The following is an 8,823-nucleotide window of genomic DNA, read 5'->3' as shown; positions in this document are numbered from 1 at the left end:
GTCCTGGCTCTGGGTGAGTGCCTGGGCGGCTTCCCTGCTGCTCGCACAGCCCAAAGCTGTCCCTTCAGCAGGTGCTGCCTCAGGAGCTGGGACAGACCCGAGGAAGGAGCCAAACCAAAGCCCCACGCTCCAGACAGAGTTTTCTCCCGAGCTGACACCTGCTCTTCATCCCGAGGGCCTGGGAACACCTGCCCAGGGTTTGGGGCCCCCAAACTTCGTGCCAGGGGGTTGCATCCCTCGGCACGTCCAGCCTGGGGGCAGCGAGCAGGTCCATGGCACAGGGGAGCCCGGCCAGCTGCAGGCACTGGAAAAGGGAACACTGCCACTATTTACTCAGCACTTTGGGCAGTCAGTCCTTTCCTTTTGCTGCGCTCAGGGCTGCGTTAAGTGCAGTTTAGAGGCAGCGAGGTGCCCCACAGAGAGCCTGAGAGGCGAGGAGGGAAACATCAAGAGGGGAAATGAGATGGAGAAACAGCTCAGCCCCAAGCAAAGCGTCCCTCCCGCTGCCCTGAGCAAAGCACTCGGACCCTCCTCCTCCTCTCCGAGCCCTGCCTGGCTTTGGCTGGACCACGCGAGCCCTGCCCTGCCCTGGGGTGTCCCTGCGAGCACCACCCGTGCCGGGGCTCTGCCTCCATCACCTGCAACGAGCAGAGGATGAAAGGAGAGGAGAAAGAGCCGCGGTTCAGCGCCTCCACCGCTCCCAGCTCCTGGCCAGGGCCCGTGAGCTCTCCCACAGCCTCAGCAAGAGCCAGAGCAGCTGCAGAGAGCCTGGCACGGGCATCGGGGCTGCGGGAGAACAGACAGGAGCTGAGGCAGAGCCGGCGCGGCTGGTCCAGCCCACGGGGAGGAGCACAGAAGGATTTGGGTTGGAAAAGAACTTTAATGTCACTAAGTCCACCCGTGAACCCAGCACTGCCAACCCCACCCCTCACCTTATCCCCAGTGTCCGCAGCTCTCAGCTCGCCCCGGGGACGGTGGCTCCAGGCTGCCCTGAGCTGCGGGATGAGCAGCGCTGCCCTGGCACCGCCGGGGAATGCTGGGCTCAGGAGGGACCCGTGCCCGGGGCTGGGGTCGGGGGAGCACAGAAACCCACCCGCAGAGCTCCCCTGGAAACACCAAGCTCTGCAAAACCTGTTTGGGTTTGTGAGGCGGGGAAGGCCGGGGAGAAGCACCAGGAAACATCAGGTTTCAACACTCATGGGGTTGCGTTATTCCCCTTTTGATGCTGCTTTTTATTTTGATTGAAAAATACTTTGCGGTCTGACACAAACCTCCCTCTGGCCCGAAGAGCCAATGTCAACACAGAGCTCTGTGAGCTCCTCAGAGGGAAATGTTTACAATTACAGAATGAAAAAAAAAAAATTAAAAGCAGCAGCCTGATCTTTTCCGAGCTTTGCTCCTTCCTTCCTTCCTTCCCAGGAACATCCAGCATTTTTTCTCTTTTCCCCATGGAACCCTCACATTTTGGGGTCCCCCACCCCTCACAGCTGAAGCGAAACCCAGCTCCCAGGTGGGCAGTGCCCAAACCCCCTCTGCTCCCACCCCTGGATGTCATGCCAGGGAAAAGACCCTGGCTGGTTTTTCCATGCAAAATCTCTCCTCCTGGAGCCAAGTCAAACACCTTCCCCTGCTGACATGGTGTTTAGAGCCCAGCCAGGCTATCAGCAGTTATTTAGTTAATGCTGGAAAAACCCTGGATCAAAAGAAAAACAACATTTTCAACAAAATCTCCAACCCCTTCCTGTGCTCAATTAAAGCAACGCCACTAATTAGGCTTCCATCTACCCATCCCACACGCTCTCCTGGGCCTGCAGTTTCCTGCCCACCCTTGTGCAGCCTTTAGCCAGCCTTTCTCCAAATGAAAAAGCCTGTAAAAGGCATGAAATTGGGCAAGGACAGGTTTGCAAACAACCTCAGCTTCTGGAGCTTGGCAATATTTAATTTCAGCCAGGGAAACTCAAACCAAGAGGGGCCTTTGCCAAATGGTCTGGCTCCAGGGCAGCCAATGCAGGCAATTCAAGGTATTTGTGCCCCAGCCTCGCATTTTCTCTTGCTGTGGGAGCAGGGAAGGGGAAATCTGTGCATCCCCCTGCACTTTGGTGACTCTGAGTGGCTCCAGCCAGGCCCACTGAAGCACCTGCCCATGTGGGCGTGTTTCAGGTGCTCTGGGCGGGTGGGCCTGTTTGTTTGTGTGTGTTTGTGTCTCTGCACTCCGGCTGTTTGTTGGAACAGGCTGCCCTTCCCTCTGCATATGTCTCTGTGGCTACGTGCCCGACTGCGTGGGAGAGCTTCCCGTGGCTTTCTGGTGCCATTCCCAGGCAGCTCCGACAGCAAAAGGCACTCTCTGCAGCAGGAAATCATTAGACAGCGAGGGAAGGAGTGGGGAAGGGCTGAGAAAGGGTTAATTTGCAGAAAATAATCCAAATGGGCAAAGAAGTGCCACAGAGGGTGTTTTTGGTGGCTCCCCAAAGACACGTGGGAGAGAGGGGACAAGGGGCTTGGGGAAGGTGGAAGGGGGAGCCACAGGGTGGAGATCATGGTGCAGGTGCCCCACAAGCTTCCAGCCTGCATTTTATTCCCCAGGGTTCTAAAGGGATGCTTCCCACTCACCCTTTTCTGGAATCTGAACCAAGGGGCATTGGGAGCAGCAAACCCTGCATGGCTCCCCAGAATTCCAGCCCTGGGACTCCGGTGTCCCACAAGGCTTTCCCAATGGAAAAGTCCTCCAGTTCCTCCCCCAGCGACTCCACACACAGCAGCCTCCAGGATGAGCAACTGGGATGGCCAGTTCTGCAGTTCTGAGGGAACCCAGGTGGGTCCTGTCCATCCAGAGCCCGCCCAGGCTGTGGAGCAGCATCACTGGAGTTGCCTCCAAGATGAGGGTCCCTGGGGGTCCCATCCATTTCGCTCCCATCAACGCCCTCCTTGGTTCATTTCTTTAACAAATCTTCCCTGTGCATCTGGGTGGAAACAGCCCAGAGATAATAACAGTAGATATGGGTTGACCTATGGGATTCCTGGAGTGATCAAACTGTCAGATAACTGAATAAATCTTTCTCGTGGGCTGGGATTAAATCGGAGAGTGTTGGTTGCTGCGGCTTCTTATTTATTTGTGTTCTCTTAAATTGCATTTCCCTTCCCCCCATGAAGAGCTCTGGCTGCCTGCAGCTGTAAATTACTGCAAACCTTCTGGTGAGTTGAAACACGGAGTCTCTTAACCTTGCAAACATCTCCTGCTTCCCTTAATGGTCTCTGAGAGCTCTCAGGAAGGAGAAAGCAAGATGGGGAACATGATTTGATGGGAAGTTCATACCTTGGCATGGCCCAGCGGCTTGACCCAGTCTGGAGATCACCTGCAACCCCTCGGGGTGGAGCTGCTGGATGTTTCCTGGCCGTGGATGCAGCAGTTACTCCCTGCTTCCCCTAGCCTCTTCCTGGCCCTGGTCCTCTGCAGCACCTTGGGGGTGGGGATGGGCTGTGCCTGCAAACAGGGCCCCAGGGAGCTGGGAATCACAGCCATGGAACCACAGAGTCCCTCAGGCTGGAAAAGACCTGTAAGAAAAGGTGGAACAGGTGACCCAGAGCAGCTGTGGCTGCCCGTGGATCCCTGGAAGTGTCCCAGGCCAGGCTGGACAGGGCTTGGAGCCCCTGCCCATGGCAGGGGTGGCACTGGATGGGGTTTAAGGTCCTTCCCACCCAAAGCATTCCATGATTTAGGATTCTGAGATCATCGAGTCCAACCATGAACCTGGCACTGCCAAACCCACCACTAAACCACATCCCTGGAAGGGGACATGGCCCTGCTCTCCTGCACGAGCCCATTCCCAGAGTCCCCATTGCTCTGGCAGGGGCAGCACGGGGATAACTGGGCTCAGGAGCATCTCTGGGGCTTGGGTGGGAGATCCCCATGGCAGCTGCAGAGACAGGACCCAGGGCTGGCTCAGGAGAGGTGCTTGGAGAGATGCCCAGAAGGGTTTGGTCTCTAGTGACAAGTCAGGAGACATTTTTGACAGGGTAGAGTATGTCCTCCTTTAAAAAAAATTAAATTAAAAAAAAGAAAAAAAAAATACAAACCAAACCCAAACCAAACCAAGGTGTGAAATTTGCTGTGAAATGATTCTGGAAAAGTTTCGACATTTCAGTGCTTAAGTCCCGGTTTCAGAGGAGGCTCCTGCCTGACCCCTGGTGCTCCTCCAGGTCCCCGGGGTGAGCTGCAGGGGCGGCAGGAGGAAATCCAGGGAAGCCGGGGTGGATGCACGGCAGGATCAGTGCAGGCTTACACAGAAACTGCTCTTGCACTTTCTAATCCTTCCTTGGAGCAGCAGCTCCCTGAATCCCACCCCAACAGCCCCCATTGCCAGAACCCCAGCGAGTTCCCGGGGGTCTGCAGAGCCAGCAGCGCATCCTCAGGGACAGCCTTCCCCTTCCCAGCCCTTCCCACAGCCCCTCCAGCCTCCCTGCCGTGATCTAGACGCTTCTTGCCGTAAATCCCGAGGAAAGAATCAGGCAATGAGATCTAGTTCCCAGCCAGACATTTCGAATGAATTCTAATTTTGTAAAAACAAAAATCCTGGAGACGCCGAGTCAGCCAATCGCTCTTCCAACCTCATTAAGTGTCCTGCGGAGCAGGGACAGACGAGCTGCTCCACATTCCCTTTTTTGTTGCTGTTTTAAACACCATCCGTGTCGGAGCGGCGAGAGCTGGATCAACAGGCAGCACCTGAGGTGTTCGTGCGCTGGGTCACCAGAGGACGGGGGTTCTGCCAACATCTGCCCCCCCCGAGGCCGCTGTGACCGGCAGGGACACGGCCAGAGCCACCCCCGGCGCCGGGCCCCAGCCGGGGCAGCTCGGAGCGCTGCGGAACGAGAACAGAACAGCGGCCGCACCCTGGGGCAGCTGCGGGGATCCTCTCACACGCAGCGAAAAGGCTTCGGGAGAGGCGGGAGGGAGAGAAGAGTCCTTGTGAATGGCAGCACATGGGGGGGACATCGGGGGGAGGATGTCAGCCGGGGAATGTTGGCAGGGGGATGGATGGATGGATGGATGGATGGATGGATGGATGGATGGATGGGCTGTTCTCCCACCCTGCAAGGGGGGAGAAATGTGCCCAAGCCCCCCAGCACTCAGCCAGAATCCCATCCTGCAGGCAAAACCTCCTGGAAGTCACCCAAATTTGCCATCCCCATGGGGACAGCTCCTTTGGGGAGCACTGCTCTGCCAGGAACAGCCCCAGGCTCCCCACAGACCCTTCCCTGCTGCTGCCCTGGCTGTGGCCTCAGTGCAGCCCCGAGGGGCAGCTCCAGGCCCTCGTGTTCCCAAGTCCTCAGTAATTTTGGGCACATTCAGCTCTGAGTGGCCCCAGGAGGGGCCCCAGGAGCTCAGACACGGCTCAGTGCCTTCTCTTCAGAATTCTGGCAGCTCCAGCACCCAGCTGAGCCCTCTGGATCAGCAGCAGCAGCAGCAGCCCAGGCACCCTGGGTGAGTCCTGCCTCGCTGGCACTGCACTGTCCGTGCCCAGGAGCTCGGGCAGGGCAGGGCAGGGCAGGGGGATGCAGCATCGTTGTCCCCAGGGTGACAGTGAGTGACGGGAGATGCTCTGCCCGGCTCAGGGGCAGTCCCCAGCCCCTCCCCAGGACGCCGCACGCAGGGGAGCAGCCCAAGGACTCCGGCTCAGATAAAGCTGTGCTGGGTTCAGGAAGGGAGAGGTGAAGCCCTGAGAGATCTTCTCCTGAACGTGCACACAGAGCCACTGCCAGACTCCACTCCTGCCCTACCTGAGGAACCATCCTCCAGCCCACCAGCAAACGGGCAGTTCTCCATCCACTGGCTCCACCAACGCGGTTTCTTTGGAATTGAAAGTCCTCCCATCACTTTTTTCACCTCCTGGGACTGGGAAGAAATTGTCACTTGGCCATTGACCCTGAAAGGCAGAGGTCTGGCACCTGGAGACGTGGACCCATCCATGGAGACCTGGATGCAGAGCCATTAACGTGGAAGGGCCGACTGAGCCCCATCTGCCGTCACAGATCCCCTGTGGGCCCCAAGGGCTCCGGGCTCCTCGGGAAGGGGGAGATCAATTCCCCGCTGCCGTTCATCTGCAGGGACACCTGAGACCACAGATAAATCACAGGTAAAAGCTCTTCCACCTCTTCCAGCAGGAACACCTTCCCTGTCCTGTGAACCTCAAAGATATGACACTAAGAGAAAAGTTAAATGATTAATTTGTTTTTCAAAACCACGTCCTGAAAAAAATATCACATTTTTTAGCCAGAGGAAAATTCTTTTGGCAGCCCAGGCCTCCAGAAGCTGTTTGGGAGTTCATTTTAGTTGACTGAGTGTGTTCACACATCTGTGATTAGACACTCACTCCACAGATATTTTTGTTAACCTCCCTATTTGAAATTCTCCCCAAACTTCCCGAGCAGGATTTTCTTGTCCAAGCATTTGTGTTTTGTATCTGTGCTGAAATACTGCTTTATAAATAGCAAGAGCTTTATCTTGGCTCTAACCAACAACCTCAACTTAAAGCTAAATGCATAATTTACTGCAAATTAAACTTAATGGGACTGGAATAATTATGTTGACTTTTGGAAGTACTTAAGGATAAATACATGATTAGATATTTTGCACACCGTGAGGAAATATTTATTTCAAAATACAAATTCTTCCCATTGAGCCTTGGGATGGAGCATTCAGAGGTGACATGAGCAGCATAGAGATTACAGCCCAGTTAAGGCTACTTAAATAAACCATCCCACAGCACTTGGGGCACTGGAGAGGTGGGAAGTCTCTGGAAAAGCGCAGTGTCTGTGCCGCTGGATCATGGCTTGGGGAGATGGGCACATCCCTGGACTCTTCAGCCTCTACTCCCTGTGCCCACCGTGGAATCAGAGCCCCGGGCATCCCTGCAGGGCCCAGCTGTCCATGGGAACAAGGTCACCTCACAAGGTCACCCCACCCAGCCAGCCCTCCCCTCACCTGTGCCCAAAAACAAACCCAGCAAGGATGGACGGGTGCTCCGGGCACGTGGCCCTGCCCCAGGGACAGGAGTGGGACGGGTGTGTCCCATCCCAGCCTCCTCGGGCAGCGCGGATGCTCGGCAGGTCTCTGCAGGACAGGGAGCAGAGAGGGGATGGAGGGGATGGGCCCAGCCTGAGCCACGGCAGCTCTCGGCCTCGGAGGGACATCCCAGGTGATAAACAGGCCACTGCAATTAATTGAATTTGGGTTTCATTTTGATGAATTAACCTGCCAAGGTTAATCAGGAGGGCTTAACACAGCCTCCCCCAGCCCTGCCTCTGCTCTGCCCCTTGGCTCAAGGCAGCTGCCAAAATGCCACATCAAAAGGAAAAGCCCAAACCTTAGAGGGCTGAAGGGCCATGAGCTGCTGGGGGGGATGGGGTGGGGGTTCCAGGTGGGACCCCCACGCCAGGAAGGGATCAGCTTCCCCTGGAGCACTGAGGGAGGAGAGGAGGAGGAGGAATCCCTGCCCACAATTCCTGTGACTGCCTCGGTCACAGCCCTCGATACCTGGGTGGGTGAGATCTGGGCACCTCCTGACAACACTCCCCGCATCCTGAGGGTGCTCTGGGGCTCTCCAGGGGCAGGATGGCCACGGTGGGCTTGGAGGACAAAGCTAAGCACCCACTGGGAACACTGACCCCTCTGGGCAGGTGGAGAGGGGTGGGACAGGGGTCCCCCCATGCCACCTCTGTGGCTGCTGCTGGACATCCCCCGGGCTGGAGCTGGGCTCCCCAACATTTCCAGCACTGTCTGTCAGCCAGGATTAGGGAACGAGCCTGTGGATGGAATGAGAATATCCAGGTCACCTCCAACAATACCATGACATTGGCTTAGGGAAATTATTACCAGCCCTACCGGGCATGTGTGCTGCAGATAACAGCACAAAGGAGGCATGGAGTTGACAAGCGATTCCCAGGAGCCAGGAGCCGGGCATTGGACACATATTTGCATTGGTTATTGACATGCAAATGCTCCCTTTAAGCAGCTCTGATCCATCCAGGCCTGGCAGAGCAGCATGGGCACCCAAGCGCCTCAAGCCATGCCCACGCCAAGCTCTCCTGGCTCTGCACAGCAGGGAAAGAGTGGTCTCATCCCATCCCATCCCATCCCATCCTATCCCACCCCATCCCGTCCCATCCCATCCCATCCCATCCCATCCCATCCCATCCCATCCCATCCCATCCCATCCCATCCCATCCCACCCCATCCCGTCCCATCCCACTCCATCCCATCCCATCCCATCCCACCCCATCCAATCCCATCCCATCCCATCCCATCCCACCTCATCCCATTCCACCCCCCATAGGTCACTCACCAGGCCACACCGATGAATCCAGGGTGGCACAGAGGGACATCTCCGCAGGACATCTCCACAGGATGAGCACCTGGACTTCTGCTCCTGTCCCGGCTCTGAGGCCCTGTTGGCTCTCCGGGCTGTCCATGCCTCTTCCAGAAGTTGCAGGGAGAAGGGGAGGAAGGACACTGATGCCACCCACACCTCCGAGCTCCCAGGGCCCCCGAGAGCCACCAGACCCAGTGGCCACCACCGGTGTCCCCACAGAACTGCTCCCTGTTTTACCTTAATGAGCCACAGCTCACGGCCCCTGGTGGGAGCAGCTGCTGTCTCTCTGTTCACTCCAGACCAGCCCGAGCCCACCCTGCCCTCCAGGACAGCCCTGGGGACACAGAGCTCATCCCCAGGGACACCCCTGCCAGGGCTGACCCCACGCACCCCAAGCCCTTCCCGAGGGCAGGACTTGGCTTTAATTTGCATGATCCCCCTTTTTATTATTTATCAG

At 56.9% G+C, this 8,823-nt stretch overlaps 1 long non-coding RNA gene across 1 annotated transcript; it reads right to left on the bottom strand.

Moving 5' to 3' along the window:
* Positions 1-1,203: 1,203 nt before the first annotated feature.
* On the bottom strand, positions 1,204-8,068 carry LOC116455172. The gene is made up of 3 exons (XR_004244318.1): positions 4,606-8,068; positions 3,314-3,552; positions 1,204-2,960 (listed from the first exon to the last, which is right to left on the bottom strand). It is a non-coding gene; the product is annotated as an uncharacterized LOC116455172 (long non-coding RNA).
* Positions 8,069-8,823: the final 755 nt, after the last annotated feature.

Source organism: Corvus moneduloides, chromosome 23 (genome assembly GCF_009650955.1).
Source record: "Corvus moneduloides isolate bCorMon1 chromosome 23, bCorMon1.pri, whole genome shotgun sequence".
NCBI lineage: Eukaryota > Metazoa > Chordata > Aves > Passeriformes > Corvidae > Corvus > Corvus moneduloides.
Note: the sequence above shows the minus strand (reverse complement) of the source record. Positions and strands in the feature narration are given on the sequence as shown.